The 27,870-nt window shown below is 41.8% G+C and overlaps 1 protein-coding gene and 2 non-coding genes across 3 annotated transcripts in view; all 3 read left to right on the top strand.

Moving 5' to 3' along the window:
* ABITRAM (actin binding transcription modulator) overlaps positions 1 to 27,870 on the top strand; it is a 567,965-nt gene that overhangs the window by 344,813 nt on the left and 195,282 nt on the right. The window lies entirely within an intron of this gene.
* On the top strand, positions 128 to 345 carry LOC144829850 (small nucleolar RNA U3). The gene has a single exon (XR_013610847.1). It is a non-coding gene; the product is annotated as a small nucleolar RNA U3 (small nucleolar RNA).
* LOC144829847 (small nucleolar RNA U3) lies at positions 11,913 to 12,130 on the top strand. Its single transcript, XR_013610845.1, has one exon. It is a non-coding gene; the product is annotated as a small nucleolar RNA U3 (small nucleolar RNA).

The raw sequence follows: 27,870 nt of genomic DNA, 5'->3' as shown, positions 1-27,870 counted from the left end.
AATTGTTATTTTGTGGTGTTATACAGCCGTGTGTTTTTGTTGGAGTTCATGATGTCGAACCTTTTCTTACTGTATGTAAGAAGGGTTTTTACTTTTTCTGCCCGTTTGAGCTGCAGTGCGTTGCGTTAAGACTATACTTTCAGGGATCATTTCTATAGTTCTTAACTGAGGAAATGTGTTCGAAAGTGTCTGGTCTTCGCTAACCACGATGAAGAGTCGTAGTGTTTCCTTCTGAGCGCGAAGCGAGTGGACAGTGTTGCATTTATGCATCTGCTGTCTGCTATTGATGACCGTTCCTCTCTCCCTTACAGGAGAGTTGGAGGAAGGGAACACAAACTGAGTGGTTAGATCCTTACTATTGTTAAAGAAAGAAGCTGTTTCCAGTGTCTAATAGCGGAGCGGGTATGTGCATGTGGGTTGAAAACGTTTGAGTTTCCTCTTCAAATTGGTACATTTGATTTTGAAAAGCACTAAGAGGACTGTTCTAATGGACCCTGGCCAGATTCATCAAACCTTCAACGCAAGGCAGCTGCACATTTTGCCGCGCTGCCATGCCTGACAGGGGGAAAGTGTACAGTGTTGACGCAGTCCCAGGTTTATTACTCTCCGTAAACCTGGGAATGAAAAGCTTGTGTGGATGGATGGAAACAGCCACTCTCCACCCATTTGACGCATTCTCGGCGCAGAGTAAGGCAAAGCCGCGAGTTGCTGCTGCCTTGCGTGTTGTCCTTGCGTGAAGTGCTCATTACAGTGCAGAGACCCTGTGAAGTGCTAAGAGCGGTCGTGCTGGCTGGCACCTCGTTTCTGCCACATCTGTTTGTGTTCAGAAAAGAACAGGCCCCTGACAGTGCCCCAACCGTAGGAGCCTCTAAGAGCCACCCCTTTATATTGTTATTTCCTCTACATGCCACTTCAGTTGCACGTTTCAAGGCATGCTTGTTGAAGCCCAGTCCTTGTTGCCCCTGGTGGTAGCTGGTACCTGCGTGTGTTTTATTTACAAGTATCTAGTGGTATAGATTAGACTTCCTAGCGCTGTGGAGAATCTGAGACGGGCATTTGCAGATATTCAGCCATGGTCTCAGCAGTGACGTCAGATGAGGGTTTGGCTCTCATGCTTTGCATTCAAACCCCATGCCACATGTTTCAGAAGCCCCTGCTGCCTCACCCCATGTGATGCCAAGCAACTTTACACATATGTACAGCCAGCTTCTGGCAGCGTTATTTGTCTCGGAGGACGAAGCACATATATATATATCATGTGAAGCCTCTAATCAGTTATATTACCAGTGCAATTATATAACGCCTTGTTTATAAGCCTCGTTTCAAGGCATCTAATCTATCAGAGGGCTTGGAGGCTTCTTTAGGCCTACGAAGCACTGCATACATTATACCTATGGAGGAGCCATTTATTGAACAATCAAGAAAGCCCTTGAGGCCCAGAGGCGCAACTAGAGACAAATTTCGGGGGGGGCTAAGAAAAAATTTCGGGTGGGGCTAATTCTTCCAGCAGTATGCAGAGTGGAGATGCAGGGGCTCTCTAAAAAGGGGTGAAAAAACAACAAAGCCTCATTAACAAGCAAATGGTCTTTTAAAGACCTGTGAAGTACTCGGGTGTGGCTGTGTTTGTGCCCGGGACGCTGTCTCAGCCGGGCTGACACACACGACAGGGGGAGGGGCTGAAGCTCTTTGAGACCAATGGGCGTTGCACGCCTGGAGAGAGCCCGGAGATGGCTACATATTACACATTAGTGTTATGTAGTTTTATATTACATCTTTGTGTTGAGTAGTTAGCTTGAAAACCCCGTTTAAAATGTTTAGGTTTTATATACTTGCATGAATAAATTGTTGATATAACAGTGGGCAATGGTGAGGGACTTCGGATTTATGTGATACAATGGCTTCAGGGTTTACCACATAAGTATAGATTTACCACAGTTGCCATATCATTTTACTACCTATTCTTTAGAAATAACAAAGAATGTTGCTTCTAGCTAATGATGATGTAGCCTTGCGGCTAGAGCTCGTGGACCTTGGACCTGGGGAACCGGGTTCAAGTCTCAGCAACGATGCTCAACATCCTGTGATTCTGGGCAAATCACTTAATCTCCCAGTGCCTAACAAAAATGAATGTGTACATCTGTAACAAAACTGGTGCTCATGTAAAGCGCTCTGATACTCGATGTCTCGGGTCTAGTTTGTGCTATATAAAACTCTAAAAATTAAAAAATATATATATAATGTGCCACCTAAATTGCAATTTTTTAGACACAAATTAGATAACCTTGCTGCATAATGTGGTCCTCCAAGCCACATACTCTCAATATTCTTCACAATGTAAAGCTCCGCAGAGTGGTTTGGGGGATATCATTTTGATGATGAAATCTATATTTAATGGCAATCCCTGTGAAATATGGGTTCGTATACTACCGCATTCTGTGTAATAAAAGCACCTAAATATGTAGTATATTAGTACTAAGGAACATTAAAGCTGTGAATTCTTTGTGAACTCCATCTACCCCCAGACATTTATAATCCTAATTGGAACCAAGGAGAGAGCCACCCTCTTCGCAACTTCCCCAAACAGTCAGTGTGCAAAAGACAGAGACAGTATCTAGAGCCAAAATGTGACGCAGATCATGCCTCTAGGTAAGCAAGGGCTTGTAATTAAGAGTTGCTGCTACCAACAAGCAAAGGTGAGACACATCATGCACTCACTCTCTTCTGCCTTGAAGTTGCGGGGGCTGTTATTAACTTGAGACTGTATTAATATAACTGCATCTACAATGGCCCTCCAGCTTCACGGCTCAATCGGTTGCAGATGGCCCAGAATGTCTCACCTGTCTCAGCGTTGGGTAGAAGCGATCATGGTACAGCAGCAGCTCTAAATCCCTTCACTGGTTACCAGTTATAAGATGGAATCCTATTCAAACTTGACTGCTGGATGTATACATGTATACACTGCTGTAGGATGAATATATGTACTTGGTCCTGCTCTATCTATCCAGCAGAATCTCACTCTACTATAACATAAAAAATCTAGTAACTCAGGATAAATTGTTTTTGAAAGTCCCACAAGTCAACTTTAAAATTAAGGCTTCAGAGCTTTTTCTGCCCCAGGCCCATCTATCTGATTGATTGATTGAGACCATATATGAAGCGCTCACAGCTACTTCAGTAAGCAGTGTTGCAACGCTCTGAGGAGAGTGACCGTTACAATCAACTCGGTCAGTAAGATCTGGACTCTCTCCGAGAATTGCTGAGATATCCGTCCAACTTGACTTGCTTTAAGAAGGCACTAAAAACACATATTTTGGTGTTACGGACCCACATAAGACCCACACAAAGAGTCCCCTTTGTAGAAGTGCATGTGTGAGAAGTGTCCTGATAGGTAGGCAGGATTCAAGCAGCGAGAGATACCACATTCAATCACAATATGGAACGACGTGACCCCTTATGAGAAAGGAGAACATCATATCACGAAATCCTTGTTTAGTTCATTTTAAAGCTCTTCTGTTTTGTGCATTTATTTAGTAAGGCATTGGAGTGCTGTAGATAGTCGTAGCAATAGGGAGAAGAAGCAGGGCAATGTATGAGCCCTGCTAACTTGTCAATTTCTCCTACAGGGAGAGATCTCTTTCAATGCCAATGTCCTTATATTATGTTCAGGTGGCATACAAGGCTCCTTCTGCTGCCACGGGGCCTTGTGAATACATCACACATACCAGTCAGCGAGCCAGGCCGAACCCATCAGGGCGCACTAGAAAACCTTTAACAGATCAATACGTCGCTTCTCTCAGCCAATGTTTTCTTAAATATTTTATTATACAAATAAGAATGGCCGAGATGTGACTTAATATGCAGTGTGTGCTATAGAAGAGCAGTCCCTCCGTGTTGTCAGAGCGGGAAATGTTTGAGCACTGCGTGGAAGACTCAGAAATGTTACTATCCACTGCTAGCGTGTCCACTCCTCGTGAACTTGGATGTGCACGACTGCGGTACAGGACATGGACCCCCATCATCTGAGTGAATAATGTCTCACTCCTACAGACACTCCTCAGATATGTTGTGTCACTTCTGGTGACGCTGGCGGTAATTCACCGGCTCCTGCCTGTGACGTTCTGTATCCAGACATCTAAAAGCGGCCTTGATGTTGCAGTTTTATTTTCGAACACTTAACTGCCTGGGCACAACAACGGCAAGAAACAGGCCCCCAAGGCACAATGATGTCATCTTGTGTAAATAGTAGTAGAGCTCTGATGCCTAACGGCCTGGTTCATGCTGCAGGAAATTGAAAAATAAATAAGAAATATATTCCATAATTCCCACGTTGTAGCACTCTAACTGCAAACAAGAGCTATTCTTACTTGCAATATCATGTCATGGTTAAGGCTCCAAACACTTCACATATAATATGAATGCAAAGGCTTGGTCTCATCTAGTACAGCCACTAAGATTGCAAGTTTTACATTCCTGCGCGCATGTCATGTTTTGGCAGGCAAAGCACAGATTATACCGTCATTTATTTACACCTTATATCTATGGTCCTATCCCCCGCGTCTTTCAATTAAAATGCCCCAAAGACAAAACAGTTACCGAAGGAAACTATGTCAGCCCTTCTACTATAGTGAAAACAAAGCGCCTTCAAATATTTACCAAGATGTGCTGCATATTCAAGGAGGAAATCGTCACTGTGCGTTTAGCTCACCAAATGTACAAGTCCACTTTTATGGCAGAGCGTGCCTATCCCACGTCATTTCCTAATTGTAAGAGAGCTGCAATATGTAAGCAGGTCTGCGTCGGGTTTTCTTTCTCAAAGGCCTCATTTACAAGTAAATGGTCTTTTAAAGACCTGTTAACTACTCGGGTGCGACTGCAATTAGATGCTCGCCAGCCCCAACCCGTGAAACTGTGTCAGCCCGGGCTGACACACACGACGGGGGGGGCTGAAGCCCCGTGAGCCCAATGGGTGTTGCGCGCCTGTTGAGGCCTACCAATAGGAATGAAAAGTACTACATGAATGCCCATACAATACAGTCCTCCCAATTCTATTGCTAAGATTTCGAATTCCAGGAGGGCGGGGGTGGCGGTGGGGGTGTGGAGTCTGGGGGGTCATGGAACAGGGTGTTATCACCATCCAGCTGGGGAAACGGGTTCGAGTCTCGGCAGGGACGTACAACATCCTGTGATTATTCGCAAATCACTTAATCTCCCTCAGCTAGATTCATCATTATCCAGTTTTGCGAGTCCTTAATAGCGATTAATAAGGAATCGCTATTAAGGACTTGCAAAACGGGATTCATGTAGGAATTGCAAAAAATATTGCGATTCCTACATCTTCCTTATTTGCGATTAGCAAATTGCTAATCGCAAATAAGGATGCGATTTCAAGGCTGCCAGGGGTGTCCAAAGGACACCCTGTAGCACCCCTGAAAAGCAAATGTAGCCAGATGTTGCGCTCACACATGTCCAAAGGACATGTGTGTGTATAACATACCACTCAGAAAAATGCACTAAAGTGCATTTTTCTGAGTTTTCGTTATTTACCACGAAGTCTGACTTCGTGGTTAATAGCGGCCAGAAATTGCGAATTCGCAAATTGAAAATGGTTGATGAATTGCATTTAAGGAATCTCAAATAGAGATTCCTTAAATGCAATTCCTCGCAAATATGCGATTTCGCAATTAGCGATTTTTGCATATGGGATGATGAATCCCAAATGCAAAAATTGCACTCGCAAAGGGCCAGATTCTCAGAATCTGTCCCTTTGCGAGTCGTTTTCGGCTTGATGAATCTAGCTGCCTGTGCCTAACAAAACGAATGTGTCTGTAAAACAACTGGTGCTCAGGTAAAGGTTGCGCTTTATATAAAAAAAAAGGCCTGTTGAGTACCCTTCTTATTTGGGAAAAAAACACCTCCTTGGTAACCTGCTAGCTCTTGATTGAATTAGAAGGTCAACACTGAAGTTATAATCAAAGCACCAGATTCCCCCTGACATCAGGGAGGAGAGCAATTGCACAGAACCTACGGTCACACGTTGCAGCCATTTAACAAACAAAATCTCAGAAATATACTGTTCCCTACAAAGTACAACAAGCATTGGCAATGCAATAGGTCTCGCATTTATGCGAGTTTAAGCTATCAGCATTGTAAATGACAATGCCTTTTATTTACGCTTTAAAAACAAACATAAATAAAAGGCATTGTGATTTAAAATCCCAATAGCTCAAAACTGCGTAAGTGTGAGACCTATTGCATTGCAAATGCTTGTTCTTGAGTGTAAAAACCCCACAGGAAAGGCCGATCTTGGTATTTTTTTAGATTGTTTTCTCAGATCCCTCCCAAGTGAAGCTTTTGGCCATATTGTTTGAAATGTATTTTGTAATCTGAACCCACTAAACCAAATTTGAATTAAAAAAAATGAATGGGGGAGAGAAACCTCCCTTCCCCCGAACCTTCAACAGGCCGTTCAGGCTCACTTACACACTCGTTCAAACCCATTTGTGATGTGCTTTAAAGTAGGGGGTATGTTATTTCCTTGGCTACGCTACCCCCTTGTGTATGGTGATGTGCATTATGCAGTGAAAGGAAATTGTGCTTCAACCGTACTGTAGCATAATTAATGGTTTGTACTATATGTGAGTGTAACATTTCGGGCATCGGGTTGTACTACTATACGTGAGTGTAACACTTCCGCGGGTGCCTCGAAATAATTTTAAATGATAAGGAATGCTGTCATTGGATATCTCATTGACCAATTGTACTGATTGAAATACGGGCCCCATTCTGGTCCGCTCGAGATATAGGCAGCATTTCCAGAGTGCTCGAGCAAATTGGATGCATGGGCGCTGTGCTTAAACAAAGCGTGGCGCTCGTGCACATATATGTTAAGCACATGGCCGCCATGGTAATACAAAAGTAGTAATGATGAAAACGCCCATGCATGTTAGACATACATGCGTTTGGCAGCCCATGAAGCGGGCGACATTCTACAGAAGACTAACATAAAATGTCCCAGGGGGCCTCTGCCCATCCGAATACGGGACAATCGGGTTGTAGAAGTTGCAGCCGGACCCAGCAGAGATAAGCCCCAGATGCAGTAGATTTGCCAGAAGAAATGCCTGCTCCGGCTTGGCTCCCCCTTTACCCCTCGGTCAGCAGGAGAGCGGCTCTGAGAGCGGAGAGCCTTCTGCACACTGAACTCCGTGCACCACCGAGGGGTCTGTTTATGCAGCCTTCAGATTTCCTGCTCAAGTGTTTAGATTTCCCGAGATCCCTCTTATCAATCCAGGGCAGCCCATGAGCTAGCCTCTTCTCCACATCTCACTCACATGCTGGCCCTCCCCTCCCTAGCTCACCCTGGCACCAGACTTGCTTGGGCTCATTACCATTTTGCTCTATCCTATAACCAACCCTGCTTTCTGACACAGGGCCATTTAGCAGAAGAGGAACCTAAACGAAGCATCCAACCCGAAAGAGGTAAATGTCTATTTCCGTACCTGATGGGGAGTGGCTCGGGGGCTGGGAGGTTGATATTATTGAGGAGAATGTGGTGCTAGATAATGGGAGTCATGGTAAGGAGGCTATTTATGTGTTAAAAGTTATCCAGCTTCCACAGAATGCTATACATATGAACAATTACATTAAAGATACAGTTTTATAATTTCAAGAATGATTTTAAAAATCTGTACAAACGATACCATACATTAACAGAAAGAGGTTAATACATCTGTGAAAGAAGGTGGATCTGTATTTACTATACCAAAGTAAGGTATATTGTGCATAGAGTCCAGGGAGTCCCCAGACGTATAGCAGAGGCTAAATTAGACAAACCCTGACAGCTCTCTTTGTGATAGTGCGGGCAAGCAGTTAGGCTTAGCCACAGGGTGTGTTTAGCATTTATTGTCTTCACTCGATCAAGAACTGATTACACACCTTCAAACACTCCATACAGACCAATTGGGTAAGTATGAAAAAGGTATACTTATGTTTTATTTTGAGAACCAAGCAGAACATGATTAAAATATCTGGGGTATGATCTTAATTCATGACCATGAGGTGGTAGTAACAAGGGCTCCTGGCAATAAAACCGCAGTGGTGCATACATTTATTTACTCAAAGTCAAATAAAGCTATTTGAGCACAATTATTGCGGAAAATAAGGTGATATTTGGGAACAAATTAGTATTTACAAAAAATGAAAGCTAGACTTTGAGACACAGTTTGTGTTTTCGGAAATTGATTTCTTTGACAGAGCATGTGCAATTCCAAAATATTTCAAGCTGATAATTAGCTACAATTCCTGTTGAACCACAAAGGATTCTTTTTGATGTCATAGCAATATCTGTTTGGTTGCAGAGGACACATTGTTCCTTTCAATGTTGATATTTCATGACCGTATGGACCTTGTCCTTAATTTATTATCATTGCACATAACTTGTAGTTTCTTAGCCTGCGAGATCTGTTTCACCTTTCATCTTTTCACATTTCAAGTAGATAATCTGGCCCCTTCTAGAATTAAGAGGCAACTCGTAATGGAGGCCTAACTGAACTTTCCACTTCCCCAAGGTGGTTGTTAATCTACTACCATTAAAAATTTTTGGGAAATCCTATTTTTCCCCCATGATTTATTTTGATGTATGCCGAATATCATGTTGATGCTCGATGTCTGCACGCCTATTAGTGGCAATGAGATGAAGCTTTAAGACCCAAGCGTCACTTTAAGAGAGAGTTGTGTGTTTTCGAGTTGTGCTGTTTTATATCTCGCTGTGATGAGATCATTTTATTTGGGTCTCTTTCTATTGGGGGGCAGTTTATATAAAACTAGAGTTGGCCTACTGGATCCCTGTGGAACGGGGGCCATACTTATTGCTTCTTTGGCCACAGCGGTTCAGATGTACTGCCATGGAAGATTATTATTATTTTAATTTTATAGAGCGCGTAGTCACCCGTAGGTATCCCAGCGCTAGGATCAATACGACTGGCGTGTCAGCAGTGGCAGGGAAGGATAGTTTAGGGAAAGAGGTGGGTTTTCAGTTGCTTCCTGAACCTTAGGTAGCATAAGATAACATGAGGGTGCTTTGTGCAGTGTTTTGGTGTTGGTCAGCTCACACCATCAATGAAAAGTCAAAGGGCTATCCCTGGAAGAGTTGGTTAAAAGGGATGCTATCTCACTCACTCACAAAATATACGATATTTACTGTTCAAATCACTGGTCACAAACTAATTCATAACGTTCACAGTCTTTTTATTAGAAAACATATTGGTTAAAATTTCAGTATAGAGTCAATTGGAATCTACTGAAAACATGTAAAAATAAAAACATCTCATATTGTACAATAAATTAAAAAGAAACTTAAAACATTTTCACATTTATACAACATATCAAAGATGAAGAAAAAACAATTTCTAAATTATCAACATGATCCTACCACCCATCATAAGGAAAATATTTTAAAGCAAAAAATGAGAAAAAAACCCTAAAATGAAACACCTCTTGTTGCTACAGATTGTTAGATTCAAAAGCCTTTACATAAATTCATTCGGATTTCCAGTATTACAATATGCAAAATATCAGGAATCTCCTTGGCTTGAATTCTATTGTAAAAAGCGTTGACGCGTTTCGGTGTATAGGCCCGTAGATATGGTCACACCTTCATCAGGACAAATCAAATTCGTTTGGGGTCATCTGATTCATTTAACAGGTTTACTTTCTGTGTATTAGAGAAGTAACAATCAATATATTGTGACTTTTATAAATTGACATCATCTTCTTTAGAAATTGTTTTTTCTTCATCCTTGATATGTTGTATAAAAGTGAAAATGTTTTAAGTTTCTTTTTAATTTATTGTACAATATGAGATGTTTTTATTTTTACATGTTTTCAGTAGATTCCAATTGACTATACTGAAATTTTAACCAATATGTTTTCTAATAAAAAGACTGAACGTTAGGAATTAGTTTGTGACCAGTGATTTGAACAGTAAATATAGTATATTTTGTGAGTGAGTGAGATAGCATCCCTTTTAACCAACTCTTCCAGGGATAACCCTTTGACATTTCATTGTCCTTAGTACCCTGTTCCCTGGAACGCGTGGGGTCTTCTCTCTTTTTGTTGACAGCTCACACCATCTACTGAGACACTAAAAGGGATGGAAGTATGGGCCAGTTACTTGGTGAGCCACATAATCCTAGAAAAATTTTATTTGTAGGTCAATCTCATAGTGGAAATTCAGGCTAATAGTGCAACTGTGGTCAAAAGTGGTAGGTGTATGTATACTGGGTGCAAGTGCTGCGTGGGCAGGAATTCCTATCTTCTTCCAGACCGGAGTGGAAAATACCAGAGTAACCAGGAACAAGGTTGCCATCACTAGCTTTGATATTTTTCCAAGAGTCCCATGCTTTCGTCTAGGCCTAGGCCATAGCTATGACGTATTCTCAAGCACCCCTTGGCACAACCAAAGTCAAGTAGCAAACCAAAGAAGAACATGAGGTTTCACAGACATGCGATGCATAAGGTGTTCGGACAGACAGTCGATTATTGGACGAACAGAGTCGCATGCACAGACCACATCACTGAACAAAGAAAGGAACATTTCTCTACAGTCTATCATAATATGCGTGCCAATAATGACCCCCAAACAATGGTGAAAGTGGCAAGCACCTTGCTTTACGGTCATATATTTGCTCGTCAGAGTTTGCACACTGAAAGTGATGGTTGGGCAAAATGCAGCATGGCTTTTAGGACGTGACAGTTTTCCAGTGGCCAATCCTTTCATTGTCTGTAAGTACCTGTATTACAACAAGAGTTGCACACATAATGCTGTCTAATGTACAGATACGTTCTTGTATATTTAGAACCATTCCTAAAGCTCAACTTGCTCACATATTGTGTGGGAATATAGTTCCAGTTAAGGCTGAGCTCGGGTAGCATCCTTACAACTATTGAACAGTTGGACTACCACATAGTGGCAATTGGTGTACTTTATTAATGGTTGGCCATACAGTACACCAGTATGACCAACTCTCCCATGAAACCTCTACCTTTGCCTTCAGCAGGGCCCATTTCTTCACATTTATACTATATTCCAGTCTACCATTCATCAAGCAATTTACTTATCCAGGACTTTTAAAGGATTGCTAAGCAGTGGTAGCACTTTGAAAATAGCATTCTCACAGTAGAGAAGGCACATCCATTTTGAGCGATGCTCATAGAACAGATGGACAGGGAGTACCAGTTAAATGTTGTAACTTTTGGTCTGCACTTTGGGACAGGAAGCCTATTGACAGCAGATATTCCCAAATTCCCAGTTTTTTTGGCACAGTATGATGTGAAATCAGAGCTCGGGTGCGGCTTTGCTATGACAAAGTGCTCTGGTGATTCAGTCTGATCTGTAGTAAAAACACACTCTTCGCCATCTTGAAACGGTAATAGTGCTCATTTATTGCAGGGCAGAAAACTGTGAAATAACCTAGATTGTCTTTGCTGCGAGTTTAACTACTGGTTCTCTTAATTTTTCAATGAGTAAAAATGTGATTGTTGCTGTGAGCCAAAGCACGAAACAAAACTATGGCTACGTTCTGTTTACCTGTTTCGAACTTTAACTTTTACACTGTAGTCCTCTGTCTGTTTCGGGAGCAGCGAGCAGGGAATCCGTGTGTGTCCGGAAAAGGCAGGCTAAATGTGATTCGTTGCTGATTTCGATTATGCAGATTTTAAAAGCAGCGAGTCACCCAGAATCTACTTACAATGCTTTATTGCGAAGAAAGCGTCTGCCTGTGCATCTTTAAATTGTTATTTTGTGGTGTTATACAGCCGTGTGTTTTTGTTGGAGTTCATGATGTCGAACCTTTTCTTACTGTATGTAAGAAGGGTTTTTACTTTTTCTGCCCGTTTGAGCTGCAGTGCGTTGCGTTAAGACTATACTTTCAGGGATCATTTCTATAGTTCTTAACTGAGGAAATGAGTTCGAAAGTGTCTGGTTTTCGCTAACCACGATGAAGAGTCGTAGTGTTTCCTTCTGAGCGCGAAGCGAGTGGACAGTGTTGCATTTATGCATCTGCTGTCTGCTATTGATGACCGTTCCTCTCTCCCTTACAGGAGAGTTGGAGGAAGGGAACACAAACTGAGTGGTTAGATCCTTACTATTGTTAAAGAAAGAAGCTGTTTCCAGTGTCTAATAGCGGAGCGGGTATGTGCATGTGGGTTGAAAACGTTTGAGTTTCCTCTTCAAATTGGTACATTTGATTTTGAAAAGCACTAAGAGGACTGTTCTAATGGACCCTGGCCAGATTCATCAAACCTTCAACGCAAGGCAGCTGCACATTTTGCCGCGCTGCCATGCCTGACAGGGGGAAAGTGTACAGTGTTGACGCAGTCCCAGGTTTATTACTCTCCGTAAACCTGGGAATGAAAAGCTTGTGTGGATGGATGGAAACAGCCACTCTCCACCCATTTGACGCATTCTCGGCGCAGAGTAAGGCAAAGCCGCGAGTTGCTGCTGCCTTGCGTGTTGTCCTTGCGTGAAGTGCTCATTACAGTGCAGAGACCCTGTGAAGTGCTAAGAGCGGTCGTGCTGGCTGGCACCTCGTTTCTGCCACATCTGTTTGTGTTCAGAAAAGAACAGGCCCCTGACAGTGCCCCAACCGTAGGAGCCTCTAAGAGCCACCCCTTTATATTGTTATTTCCTCTACATGCCACTTCAGTTGCACGTTTCAAGGCATGCTTGTTGAAGCCCAGTCCTTGTTGCCCCTGGTGGTAGCTGGTACCTGCGTGTGTTTTATTTACAAGTATCTAGTGGTATAGATTAGACTTCCTAGCGCTGTGGAGAATCTGAGACGGGCATTTGCAGATATTCAGCCATGGTCTCAGCAGTGACGTCAGATGAGGGTTTGGCTCTCATGCTTTGCATTCAAACCCCATGCCACATGTTTCAGAAGCCCCTGCTGCCTCACCCCATGTGATGCCAAGCAACTTTACACATATGTACAGCCAGCTTCTGGCAGCGTTATTTGTCTCGGAGGACGAAGCACACATATATATATATATCATGTGAAGCCTCTAATCAGTTATATTACCAGTGCAATTATATAACGCCTTGTTTATAAGCCTCGTTTCAAGGCATCTAATCTATCAGAGGGCTTGGAGGCTTCTTTAGGCCTACGAAGCACTGCATACATTATACCTATGGAGGAGCCATTTATTGAACAATCAAGAAAGCCCTTGAGGCCTACCAATAGGAATGAAAAGTACTACATGAATGCCCATACAATACAGTCCTCCCAATTCTATTGCTAAGATTTCGAATTCCAGGAGGGCGGGGGTGGTGGTGGGGGTGTGGAGTCTGGGGGGTCATGGAACAGGGTGTTATCACCATCCAGCTGGGGAAACGGGTTCGAGTCTCGGCAGGGACGTACAACATCCTGTGATTATTCACAAATCACTTAATCGCCCTGTGCCTAACAAAATGAATGTGTCTGTAACACAACTGGTGCTCAGGTAAAGTTTGCGCTATATATAAAAACAAAAAAAGGTCTGTTGAGTACCCTTCTTATTTGGGAAAAAAACACCTCCTTGGTAACCTCCTAGCTCTTGTTTGAATTAGAAGGTCAACACTGAAGTTATAATCAAAGCACCAGATTCCCCCTGACATCAGGGAGGAGAGCAAGTGCACAGAACCTACGGTCACACGTTGCAGCCATTTGGCAACGTTTAACAAACAAAATCTCAGAAATATACTGTTCCCTACAAAGTACAACAAGCATTTGCAATGCAATAGGTCTCGCATTTACGCAAGTTTAAGCTATCAGCATTGTAAATGACTATTTATGCTTTAAAAACAAACATAAATAAAAGGCATTTTGATTTACAATCCCAATAGCTCAAAACTGCGTAAGTGTGAGACCTATTGCATTACAAATGCTTGTTCTTGAGTGTAAAAACCCCACAGGAAAGGCCGAACTTTGTATTTTTTTTTAGATTGTTTTCTGAGATCCCTCCCAAGTGAAGCTTTTGGCCATATTGTTTGAAATGTATGTTGTAATCTGAACCCACTAAACCAAATTTGAATTAAAAAAATGAATGGGGGAGAGAAACCTCCCTCCCCTCCGAACCTTCAACAGGCCGTTCAGGCTCACTTACACACTCGTTCAAACCCATTTGTGATGTGCTTTAAAGTAGGGGGTATGTGTAGTAATGTGACGCTACACAAATGGGTAAGTAGAATTACTTCTTTATTTCTTGTAAGACTGGAATAGGCACATCCCCAGCTGCAGGCACTGGGTGAGTCTCAAGTTTCCTCAGTCAACGTTCTAATGCCACCTTCAGGAACGTTCTAAGGCGGTACCAACCAGGGAGGGGAAGGGGGGGGGAACCAGGAAAGGGAAATACTAGTGGTAAATTACAACACCTCTTCCTCCCTCCAGGAAAACAACATCAAGTATAAGAACATAGGTAAGTGGCTGATAAAACTCTACTGGAGTGTAGACACTTATATTTTTTGAAAAACCTTATGCCACCCCGGTGTTTTGCGGAACCTGGTACTTCTTCTCAAACCATGCTGATCTCCCGCTTCTTCTCTCACCTCAGCACTGTTGTGAACCCCAAGTTCAGCACTAGATTTCCCGGGGGCTACTCTGTCCATACTCCATTTCTTTCCATTCTCCAAGGTTACCATGTTTTTATGCACCTCTCTTATCCTTTCAGGCGCTAAGTACTTGTCGCCTTTTCTACCCAAGCCATCCGGCTTCCTTATGTGCACCAACTGCCCTTCTCTAAGCACCTTTTCCCTGGCTCCCCACTTCCTGTCGTACCATTTTTTGTACCTGTCCTGACGTGACTCAACATCCCTTCTGAACTCCTCTTTGTTCACCCTGACCGGTTCTTTGGGGAATAACGAGTTAGGAGACAACTTGTATCCCGCTTTTCTACCTCTCAATAATTCGAAGGGGGAGTAACCTGTGCTGAGACTAGGTGTCGTGTGGTATGACCAAAGCATGTCTTTTATGGCCTGTTCAACCGATAAATCCGACCTCCTAGCTAGTTGTATGCACTCCTTAAACATCCTATTGGCTCTTTCGACCTTCCCATTAGCTTTAGGGCAGTAGAGGGGTGTGCGAACATGGTTAACTGACAGTTCAGCTAAGAAGACCTTCATTTCCTCCGACATCAGTTGCACACCGTTGTCGGTGATTAACGTTGAGGGGACCCCTTCTTTAGAGAAGGTGTCTCCTAAAAATCCAATTATGGCCTTGGTGTCTATAGTGTAAACCAGTTTATGTGTTATCCAATTTGAATAATAGTCAATTAGTACCAAAAGATATGCATCTTGAGAACTCTTCATTTGGAGGGGCCCTGTGATGTCCAACCCCAACTTGTCCCAGGGTACTTCAGGAACTTGCACAGGAGTGAGGGGTGCTCGCCTGATTGTCCTAGACTTATCACTGAGCCCACACGCATAACACTCCTTAACCTTCTCTTCCATTAACTGATCCATTTTGGGAAACCAAAACTCAGCTCTCAATTTGGCCTTACATAAACTTCTGCCCAAGTGACCTTCATGAGCCAGATACAAAATTTGATTCAACATACTTGCAGGGGGAACAATCTTTCCTGACTTGTACAAATTATTACATTCAATGGAAAGGTCATCTTTAACATTCCAAAACGGTTGCAAATCATCAGCCAAATCTTTACATTTACTAGGCCAACCCTCGACGACCAATTTCTTTACTTTTTGTATTACGTTATCTTTACCCATTTCAGTGTTCCACAGATCCATCGCGATAGCTGGCTGTCTTATCTCCATAACAAAGTCTTTTTCCTTGATTTCTTTCCTTTCCTCCCTTATTGAGGCCCTTGACAAATAGTCCGCTACTTTGTTTTGTGGACCTGGGACATGTACCATTTTGAAGTGATATCCTTGTAGGCCTATACACCATTTGGCAATCCTAGGTGTCATACTCTCGATCTCTTTTTTACTGTACAACGACAATAAAGGTTTGTGGTCTGTGTGTATCTCGAATGGAATTCCCCACACATAGAAATTGAAGTGTTTCACAGCCCAAAACACAGCTAGGGCCTCTTTTTCCACAGTTGAGTAATTCTGCTCAGACCCCGTGAGTGTTCTAGAGGCGAAAGCCACCACATTAATTGTAGAACCAAGTCTTTGAGCTAACGTGGCCCCCACTCCTCTGGCACTCGCATCAGTGAAAATTATTGTGTCTTTTTCCACCTGAAATTTTCCTATGTATGGCGCAGAAATGATTGCTTTTTTTATTTCCTCTAAAGCTGTGCTCTGCTCCTTACCCCATACGAACTCTACGTCCTTCTTCACCAGGTCTCTGATAGGTTGTGACACCATCGCAAAGTTCCTTATGTACTTTGACATGTACTCTGCCAATCCTAGGAATGCCATTATCTCTTCGTTATTAGACGGAACTGGAGCACTTCTTACTGCATCCACAAGATCAATTTTTGGTTTTATGCCTTCTTCTGAAATGGTATGCCCTAGATAGTCCACTGATGACACCCCTATTTTGCATTTGCTTTTCTTTGTTGTGAAACCCACTTTCCTCAGCTCCTCTAACACAGTGCGTGCGTTGCTGTTGTGTTCCAACTCGCTGGAACCATAGATCAATACATCATCCTGAAAGCACAATGTTTTTTGACAATCCTTCAACACATGCTGCATTGCCCTCTGAAATGCTGAGGCTGCAGATGCCAATCCAAATGGCATTCTCAAAAATTTGAAGTTGCCAAATGGTGTGGTAAAAGCAGTCAAGAGCTGAGAATCTGGATGTAGCCTGATCTGGTAATACGCAGAGGATAAGTCTAGAACAGTGAAGAACTTTGCCCCATGTATGTACTCAACATCTCATTTATTCTCGGTAACGGGTGCCTGTCCACTAGAATATTGGCATTTAAAGACCTGAGGTCCACACACAACCTAAGACTCCGCCCCCCATCCTTGGTTGTGATAACAACGGGCGCCAACCAGGATGAGCATTCAACCTCCTGTATGACCCCTTGACTTATCAATCTATCTATCTCAACTTTTAATGGCTCCCTCATCATCAAAGGGATGGAGCGTGTTTTATGCATTACTGGAACAGCCCCTTCCTTCAAAACAATTCTGTGCATATAGTTCTTCAATAAACCTACATTTTCATTGAAAACATCAGAAAATTCTTCCACCAAGGTTGTACCTATGGTAGGTGGCTCTATTAACATAACCTGTTCGTGATTGTTGGGATCTAACTTGATTCCCAACTCCTTCTGATGCCTCCAGCCTAACAAACATGAACCCTGTCTGGCAACATACACCTTGCCTACAGTGTGCCTGTCTTTGAAAGTTATCCTCATTCTTGCCATGCCTTCCAACTGTATTTCACCTTTATTGTAACCTTTGGGACAAATGTCAGCCTGCTCCAACTCTAATCTCCCCTCACCAAATTTTTCATCTAGTATTTGTTTATCCATTAAGGTGAAAGGGGAACAGGAATAAGCATACACCTTAAATTTCTGGCCATCCAAGCCTATTTCACAACTAGGATATTGAATGTCTGCCTCTGTTTCAGAATCTTTAATTTGGAAGATAAAAGTTTTCACTTCCGCCCTTTCTTCTTCTGGATTTTCTACCATATGCACCTTTGGACCAAAAACATTACAAAACTTAGCAAAGTGCCCTTTTCTGTTACATTTTCTGCAGGTCATATTTTTAGCTGGACACTTCCAATTGTTTGCCAGATGGTTGGCACTGCCACACCTAAAGCATTGCAATCCTTCCACCTTCTTCTTAAATTCCTCTCTACCTTTGTTTCCAATTTTACACACAGCCTCCTCACTACCATTAGATTTGGACTCATTTTTTTCCCTGGCAGCCTCTGTCCCTCTCATCTCTCTCATGCAATGAGCCGTGTGTTCAAGCCCTTTAGCTATGCTGATAGCTTCCTCTAGATCAGGATTATGTGTAAGTAGCTCCTCTTGTACCTTATGATCGTTGGTGCATCTAACTAACTGGTCCCTAATTAGGGAATCTGTTAATGTCCCAAATTCGCAAGTGGCAGACATACCTCTTAACACTGCGATATATGAAGAAACTTTTTCCTCTTTATTTTGCACTCTTTTTTAAGAATTTATGTCTCTCTAAGACGACGTTAACTTTCACCTTGAAGTGTTCACCTAGTTTCTTTAAAGTATATTCATATACATCTCCTACCTGTTCTTCCTCTAAAGGCTCGTCATCTATCAATCTACCAGTGATGTCTTCAAAAACCTTTCTACCTTGAATCCCTAAATTGTGTAGTAATATGTGTTGCTTCCTAATACATGAATAGTTTCTTCCCCCAATGGCAATTAAATACGATTTGAAAATACCCTCCCACCTTTTCCAGGGAATGTCAGATTCCCCTAATTCATTCAGGAAAGGGGGTGGTTGAGACATACCTGAAAATGCCATGTTAAAATTAGGAGGATGACCACAAATTCGTGAGCAACTACAATTTAAATCAAAGGACCCAAGGAGTACACGCCCTCAAGCACCACAGTTGAAAATTCCAATAGCAGTTTACAGTATTTTCACTAAAAAGAAGAACATTCCCTAACAAGTGTTTTTAAACCATATATTCTCTCTCCTGTCCAGAATCTTAAGCTAGAGTACTATTTTGGAATACTCAATCAACTGAACTCGAAGTATTTCATTTATTTTCCTGTGAGGAACTTAGTCCTTCCTGTATTCTAGTGAAACTCTGCTCGGCCCGCCTCACTGAGGAAAAGAAGGTGGGAACCTCTGAAGTACACACTGCGTAGACGAGCTGTCCCTTAGTGTCTGGAGTTTCGTAATGTGCGCACACCCCACGCTCCTTAAACTACGTGGAATTATTCCAGCTGAACTCCTCAGAAGTCGTAGGAATTTTAACTGCACACCGGCAGGTACACGTCAACAATTGGCCGCATGGGACACTCTTTATGAGGCGTTCGAGCCTTACATCGGGCTGGTCACACGAACTAGGATGCTGGAGGATGCTCTGCGCAAATCCGCTCCTTCAACTTGCCAGGGGACAAATCCCATATTAAGTTTTCTGTAGCTATCTTTACGTGGTTGCAAAAGTCCGACGGTAGCCTCGGAACAAACTGCCTCACAGCAAACAGTAACTTTTAAACTCTCCCCTCACAGCAGACACTACGCCGTGGAAGACTAGTCCATTAGCTTAAACTAAAGCCACACTTTCCCTTGGAGAGTTTCCCGGACCTCACTCGCCTGACGTAAACATGTAACATGTGTGGAAAATGATAAACTTCAATGCGCACACACAGTCAGCGCTTACTTAACAACACAATGCATGTGTTCAAAGGAATCACTCCAGCCTTTTGCAGAATCGGTGAATACACTTCACCACGGCACTAGTGTGACTGTAACGCCAGCAGTCCACTTGAAAGTCGCTCTGCTCACCCGTCAGGACGCCTCACACGGCCTCGAACAGCAGCTAGCACTTAGGTTCCTCCGATCACAGCTGGTCAAAGGCGCTGGGCTGTTCTTGATAAATTTCAATTTGCCTGCAGACAACGTTTCTCAGGGAAGGATGTGCCGCTGTCCCTGTCGCAGCATCCTGTCCTCGTCGCCAGCAAAGTTGTGTAGTAATGTGACGCTACACAAATGGGTAAGTAGAATTACTTCTTTATTTCTTGTAAGACTGGAATAGGCACAATCCCAGCTGCAGGCACTGGGTGAGACTCAAGGTTCCTCAGTCAACGTTCTAATGCCACCTTCAGTAACGTTCTAAGGCGGTACTAACCAGGGAGGGGAAGGAGGGGGGACCCAGGAAAGAGAAATACTAGTGGTAAATTACAACAGTATGTTATTTCTTTGGCTACGTGTAATGTAATGTAAATATTAGAATGGTGTTGTGCGGCGCGTGGAACTTCTCATATCACGAGGAGTCCCACGCGACGTATGACGATAGGGTCTGTAATCTCGTGCATAATATGTTGTGATACAAATGTATGTCCACCCGTGCATGGACGTTGGATCTACGGTTGGGTTAATTACAGTTGGCTTACCGCTGATCAGACGCTCCGCTGCCGGGTGGAGTTTGTCGATTGGAATAAATCCTGTTTATACATCTACCATTGCTTCAGTATTCATTATACAACATTTGGCGACGCTGGGGATCAAACTCCACCCTTTATCCACGCAAAGAGGAAATTTTCGTTTAATTTTACTCGGATGCTTCGTCTTCGCTTTCGACTACACATCGGAGCTCTTCAGCACGTTAAGCATTCAAGGCGCTCAAACATCCAATAGGATTTGAGGTTTAAACGACTTCATGGATTCGTTACATAATTTTTTTTAACAAAAACGAACCCCACACATTGGACGAGTTCAGAAGCGCATTTTAATTGGACCGCACTCGACGAAAACAAACAAAGAGGTAGACGTGGTTACCGTCTAAAACAGGTACTGTTGATCTTTTGTTTGTATGGTTTATTTAAGACAGCGTAATTCCAAAGTCGAGACGCGTGTCCTTTCAGCGATACGCACGCTAAATTACTAATTATCAGCATTGTTCACGCTGAAATATATTACTCTGCGCATCTTACCGTGATACATACACGTTTTGAATTCAAGCACTTTTCAACATCGCGCTTGATTGAATAACTTACCCTGCGTATCTCTACTGCGATACGCACGCTTCTTCACACTTAAGCTTTTGGATGTTCAAGTGTATATTTACCAGCGATGCGCACGCTTAAATAATTTACTTCCTGCGTGTCATTACTGCGACACGCACGCTGTTCCTGTTCAAAGCTAGCTATTCTTTGAAACTACATAGTGACAATTTGCATATCATTATTACGATATGTACACTTTATTCACAATTAGATACATTTTTCTTATATATTAGTACTGCAATATACACGATCTTTCAATTCAAGATCTAAAGTCAATATAATTGTACGTTCAAATTGGTAGATTATTACATATTAATTGCCATTCAAAGGTTATTAAGAATTGTTTTTGGTTATTTCTTCACTTTTAAACATGTCTGACAATCATTGGCACCAAATTACACAACCACCTCCTTTTCTAAGCAAACCAGGCACTCCCAACATTATTTGGTCGGAGTGGTTTGATTTATTCGAAAATCATTTGGTGGCCATTGATGCGACCGGTTACTCAGCACAACGGAAATTTGCATTACTGTTTGGTTGTTTGGGTCAAGCTGGTCAACGAATTTTTAAAAGTGTTGTTCCTATTGCTCCTCCTATTACTCAAGATGAAAGTGGAGATAATATATGGAATGTATATATCGAAGCAATTGCCAGACTAAAAAAACAATTTTGTGACGAGCCTAACGTCATGCTGGAGAGACACAATTTTTATTCCAGGAAACAGAAGGAGGAAGAGAAAGTTGAGGAATATATTGCAGCACTTAGAGTCCTTGCTATTACATGTGATTTTGAACCTTCTCCGGATAAATTCATAAGGGACCAGTTTGTGTTCAATTGTATCTCTAGGAAAATCAAACAAAGGATTCTTGGATGTAAAAATCCATCTTTAAATGAAGTTATCGATCTGGCTCTCAGCATTGAACGATCCACTTTAACCAGTAAGGTAGTAATGGAACCAACTAAACAAGGAGTTAATGCTTTAGACTACTCAGATTCAGATCAGGAAGGTGCTGTCTGTACAATTAATCCTAAAAACAGGAGTCTGAACAAAAGTTTTCAAAAGAAAAGGAACACTTTATGTTACAGATGTGGGTCAAGGGATCATTTAGCAAATGCTACAAATTGTCCAGCTGTTAAAAAAACGTTGCTCAATTTGCAAAAAAATAGGCCACTTTCAAGGTGTCTGTAGATTTGCAAAGAAAAATTCAAATGTTAATTGCATTGAAGTGGACGATTGCGCAAATTCTTTTAAAAACATTATAGTAACTCTTGATGCTAATGGTGATGTGGAATCTATTAAGGGTCCGTTATGCTCAGCCATTATTGATAATGTTCAATTACAGGTCATGGCAGATTCGGGTTCACCATATACCATTCTCAGAGATTCTACTTTTTATGAGAAATGGGACAAAAGAGTTGTTTTAGTAGAATCTGATGTCAATCCAAGAGCATTCGGTGAGAAGGATATTAATATGTTAGGTTATTTTGAAGTCTTGGTTCAGTGTTTGGGAAGAAAAACTGTTACAAAAATTTATGTAGCAGAAAAAGGTAAAAACATCGTAGGTTGGAAAGATTTAGCCTTGATGGGACTTTATTTGGTTCCTGGTGACGAAAATCCCATCAAAGTTGGAGACTTACCTAAATTTAAAACTAGTCCTGATAAACTTGCTATAGCAAGCATAGAGAATTCTAGTGTAAATATACAAGACATAGTATCAGAATTTAAACCCGTGTTTGAAGAGAAAATTGGAAGCGTGAAAGGATTTGAACATAAAATCAGATTAATTCCAGGGGCTCAACCGGTCACTCACAAAGTCAGGGCTGTTCCATTAAGCGTTAGAACAGAATTAAAAGGGATGTTAGATGATTTATGCGAACAGGGTGTCATTTCTCCTATTAATTCTTCACAATGGGTCGCACCTATCGTAGTTATTCGAAAAAAGACAAACAAAATTAGGATGTGTGCGGATTTACGCTCTTTGAACAAGAACATTATTATCGACTGCCATCCTTTACCGAGAATCCACGAATTACTGGCAAACATTGGTCAAGCAAAGTGGTTTTCATTGATAGATTTGAGGTCAGCATATCATCAGGTGGCTTTGTCGAAAGAGTCACAAGAGCTCACCTCTTTCATTACTCCTTTCGGAGCGTTCACATTTATGCGCCTACCTTTTGGGTTAGCGTCTGCAGGTAGTGCGTTTCAGAAATTGATGGATGAATTATTTCAGGGAATTAAAGGGGTTCAAGCATACTTGGACGACATTTTAATTTTTGCAGAAACTTTAGATGAACATAACAAAATCCTTAAAAAAGTTTTAACAATTTTAATGTCTAGAAATATGACAGTTAATAAGGAAAAGTGTAAAATAGCAGTAAATGAGATTGAATATTTGGGGCATACCGTCTCAGACAAAGGTATTACTCCCAAAGTTTCTGTTGTTAGGGCCATCGAAGATGCAAAACCTCCCCCAAACAAAGACGCCCTGCGATCATTCCTTGGGCTGGCGGAATACTACGCCAGGTTTGTGCAATCTTATTCGCAGTTAGTAGAGCCACTGAGACAACTTTTAAGAAAAGGGGTACATTTTATTTGGACTGATGAGTTAAATAAAGTTTTTTGTGAAGTTAAAAAGATGATTATTTCCGCAAAAGCCATTCATGCATTTAGGGAAGATGCTATTTCAACTATTACAGTAGATGCAAGTATTTCTGGTTTAGGAGCAATTATTACTCAGAAAGTGAACGGTCAGGAACAAACCGTCGCATTCGCTTCAAGAGCATTGAAAGATTTTGAGCAAAGATACAGCACGATAGAAAGGGAAGCGTTGGCTTGTTCTTGGGCAGTTCACAAATTTAAAATGTATATTTGGGGAAGGAAATTCGAACTAGTGACCGATCACAAGCCTTTGATTTATATTTTTACCAAGTCTAGTCCATCTTTATCAGCTCGACTTATGAGGCTAGTATCAAAGTTGCAAGAATTCAACTTTACAATTAGGCATATAGTTGGTGGAATTTTTTTTCGTGCTGACTGCTTATCCAGAATGGCTATGTCTACCGATGATGAAGGGGATTCAGTTGAGGAAGATGTAGAATGTGTTACATTAATAGATGCTATAAACGAAGTTAGTGCTATCATTTCAGAGGAAGACTGGAAAAATAGCACTAAGGATGATAATGTTTTGTTAAAGGTCATAGAATTTTCAACTCAACATTGGCCTGAACCAAGAAATTTGAGTGGAGAGTTACGGAGTTTTGCTCAGGTGGCAGATCAACTTTTTGTAGAAAATGATATTGTTCGTAAAGGTGAGAAATTTGTTCCCCCTTTTAAGTTGAGAGAGTCCATTATTAATTTGGCACATCAGGGGCATTTAGGGATAACAAAGACTGCTATGCGAATCAAACAAAACTATTGGTGGCCGTCTTTGGATACTCAGGTCAAGAATCTGATTGATACTTGTCCCGAATGTTTGTTATCTGATAAACATTGGCGCACTATAAAAATGCCTTTGCACCCCACGAAATTTCCTGATGCACCTTGGGAAAAAGTTGGTGTAGATTTTTCGGGCCCATATTCTATTCTTCAACAAGAGAATAAATATGTGATCCTTTTAGTTGACTATTTTTCGAAATGGTTATACTTTGATTTCGTCAAGTCACCAGATTCAAACTCCACCATTACTTTTCTGAAGAAAGTTTTTGATTTAGAAGGGACCCCAAAGTACATAGTTACCGATAATGGTACACATTTTGTGTCTGATAAAATGCATACATTTTTAGAGGGATTAGATATCAAACAACTTAAAGTTGCTTTATACTCTCCATCTTCAAATGGTCTCGTGGAGAGAGGAAATAGAGTAATTAAGGAAGGTGTCCAAACTGCAGTTTCTTGTGGTTATAAAGTGGGAGAATTTGTTACTCGAAAAGTGTGGCATTACAACACGTCACCTCACTGTGTAACAGGTGTATCCCCTTTTTCTCTTTTAAGAGGGAGAGAAAATCGTTCTGTTTTGTTTCCATCATGGTTACAAAAAGATTCTGTGAAGGAACCACTTGACTCTCATCCAATCAAAAATGTAGTTCGAATAAAACAAGACCAAATGAAATTGAATTTTGACAAGGGGTTAAACAGTAATCTGGTTGATGTTACTGTGGGTGACTGGGTGTTAATCAAAAGTCCTGGGAAAGTAACGAAAGGTCATTCAAAATTTGGTACACCCGTTCAGGTGTTAAAAGTCAGCAAAGGATCTGCTTTTCTTAATAAAAGAGGTTGGTGGAATAAGCGTCAATTGGTAAAGATTACGGAACGTCAAGCTGAAATTATTAAAGGTAGAGTGAACTCTAACACCTCTGATGATTTAGACTGGTCTTTTTGGATCAAGGGCCCTCACATAATGGAAGATTCTAGTAGTTATAATGAAACATGTTCGTTCAGACATGAATTGGAAATTCCATGTCATTCAGATAAACCTCTTTCTGAGGGACAGAGTGGGGATGTTCAAAACTCTACTGGTAATCAGAAATTTTCCTCCTTTGGTAGATGCATTAAAATTCCAGAAAGATATAATGAATTTGTGAAATTCTAGGTACTTTCTAGCTTTGCTTTGTTCATTGTTATAAGGGGGAAGGTGATGTAATGTAATGTAAATATTAGAATGGTGTTGTGCGGCGCGTGGAACTTCTCATATCACGAGGAGTCCCACGCGACGTATGACGATAGGGTCTGTAATCTCGTGCATAATATGTTGTGATACAAATGTATGTCCACCCGTGCATGGACGTTGGATCTACGGTTGGGTTAATTACAGTTGGCTTACCGCTGATCAGACGCTCCGCTGCCGGGTGGAGTTTGTCGATTGGAATAAATCCTGTTTATACATCTACCATTGCTTCAGTATTCATTATACAACACTACGCTACCCCCTTGTGCATGGTGATGTGCATTATGCAGTGAAAGGAAATTGTGCTTCAACCGTGCCGTAGCATAATTAATGGTTTGTACTATATGTGAGTGTAACATTTCGGGCATCGGGTTGTACTACTATACGTGAGTGTAACACTTCCGCGGGTGCCTCAAAATAATTTTAAATGATGAGGAATGCTGTCATTGGATATCTCATTGACCAATTGTACTGATTGAAATACGGGCCCCATTCTGGTCCGCTCGAGATATAGGCAGCATTTCCAGAGTGCTCGAGCAAATTGGATGCATGGGCGCTGTGCTTAAACAAAGCGTGGCGCTCGTGCACATATATGTTAAGCACATGGCCGCCATGGTAATACAAAAGTAGTAATGATGGAAACGCCCATGCATGTTAGACATACATGCGTATGGCAGCCCATGAAGCGGGCGACATTCTACAGAAGACTAACATAAAATGTCCCAGGGGGCCTCTGCCCATCCGAATACGGGACAATCTGGTTGTAGAAGTTGCAGCCGGACCCAGCAGAGATAAGCCCCAGATGCAGTAGATTTGCCAGAAGAAATGCCTGCCCCGGCTTGGCTCCCCCTTCACCCCTCGGTCAGCAGGAGAGCGGCTCTGAGAGCGGAGAGCCTTCTGCACACTGAACTCCGTGCACCACCGAGGGGTCTGTTTATGCAGCCTTCAGATTTCCTGCTCAAGTGTTTAGATTTCCCGAGATCCCTCTTATCAATCCAGGGCAGCCCATGAGCTAGCCTCTTCTCCACATCTCACTCACATGCTGGCCCTCCCCTCCCTAGCTCACCCTGGCACCAGACTTGCTTGGGCTCATTACCATTTTGCTCTATCCTATAACCAACTCTGCCTTCTGACACGGGGCCATTTAGCAGAAGAGGAACCGAAACGAAGGATCCAACCCGAGAGAGGTAAATGTCTATATCCGTACCTGATGGGGAGTGGCTCGAGGGCTGGGAGGTTGATATTATTGAGGAGAATGTGGTGCTAGATAATGGGAGTCATGGTAAGGAGGCTATTTATGTGTTAAAAGTTATCCAGCTTCCACAGAATGCTATACATATGAACAATTACATTAAAGATACAGTTTTATAATTTCAGGAATGATCTTAAAAATCTGTACAAACGATACCATACATTAACAGAAAGAGGTTAATACATCTGTGAAAGAAGGTGGATCTGTATTTACTATACCAAAGTAAGGTATATTGTGCATAGAGTCCAGGGAGTCCCCAGACGTATAGCAGAGGCTAAATTAGACAAACACTGACAGCTCTCTTTGTGATAGTGCGGTCAAGCAGTTAGGCTTAGCCACAGGGTGTGTTTAGCATTTATTGTATTCACTCGATCAAGCACTGATTACACACTCTCAAACACTGAATCCAGACCAATTAGGAAAGTATGAAAAAGGAATACTTATGTTATATTTTGAGAACCAAGCAGAACATGATTAAAATATCTGGGGTATGATCTTAATTCATGACCATGAGGTGGCAGTAACAAGGGCTCCCGGCAATAAAACCCGCAGTGGTGCATACATTTATTTACTCAAAATCAAATAAAGCTTTTTGAGCACAATTATTGCTGAAAATAAGGTGATATTTGGGAACAAATTAGTATTTACAAAAAATGAAAGCTAGACTTTGAGACACAGATTGTGTTTTCGGAAATAGATTTCTTTGACAGAGTACGTGCAATTCCAAAATATTTCAAGCTGATAATTAGCTATAATTCCTGTTGAACCACAAAGGATTCTTTTTGATGTCATAGCAATATCTGTTTGGTTGCAGGGGACACATTGTTCCTTTCAATGTTGATATTTCATGACAGTATGGACCTTGTCCTTAATTTATTATCATTGCACATAACTTGTAGTTTCTTAGCCTGCGAGATCTGTTTCACCTTTCATCTTTTCACATTTCAAGTAGATAATCTGGCCCCTTCTGGAATTAAGAGGCAACTCGTAATGGAGGCCTAACTGAACTTTCCACTTCCCCTAGGTGGTTGCTACTACCATTAAAACAATTCTTGGAAATCCTATTTTTTCCCCATGATTTATTTTGATGTACGCCGAATATCATGTTGATGCTCGATGTCTGTACGCCTGTTAGTGGCAATGAGATGAAGGTTTAAGGCACAAGCGTCAATTTAAGAGAGAGTTGTGTGTTTTCGAGTTGTGCTGTTTTATATCTCTCTGTGACGAGATCATTTTATTTTGGTATTTTTCTATTGGGTGGCAGTTTATATAAAACTAGAGTTGGCC

The sequence above is a fragment of the Lissotriton helveticus genome, chromosome 4_1 (genome assembly GCF_964261635.1).
Source record: "Lissotriton helveticus chromosome 4_1, aLisHel1.1, whole genome shotgun sequence".
Taxonomy (NCBI): domain Eukaryota; kingdom Metazoa; phylum Chordata; class Amphibia; order Caudata; family Salamandridae; genus Lissotriton; species Lissotriton helveticus.
This window is presented reverse-complemented; position numbering and strand designations above follow the sequence as displayed.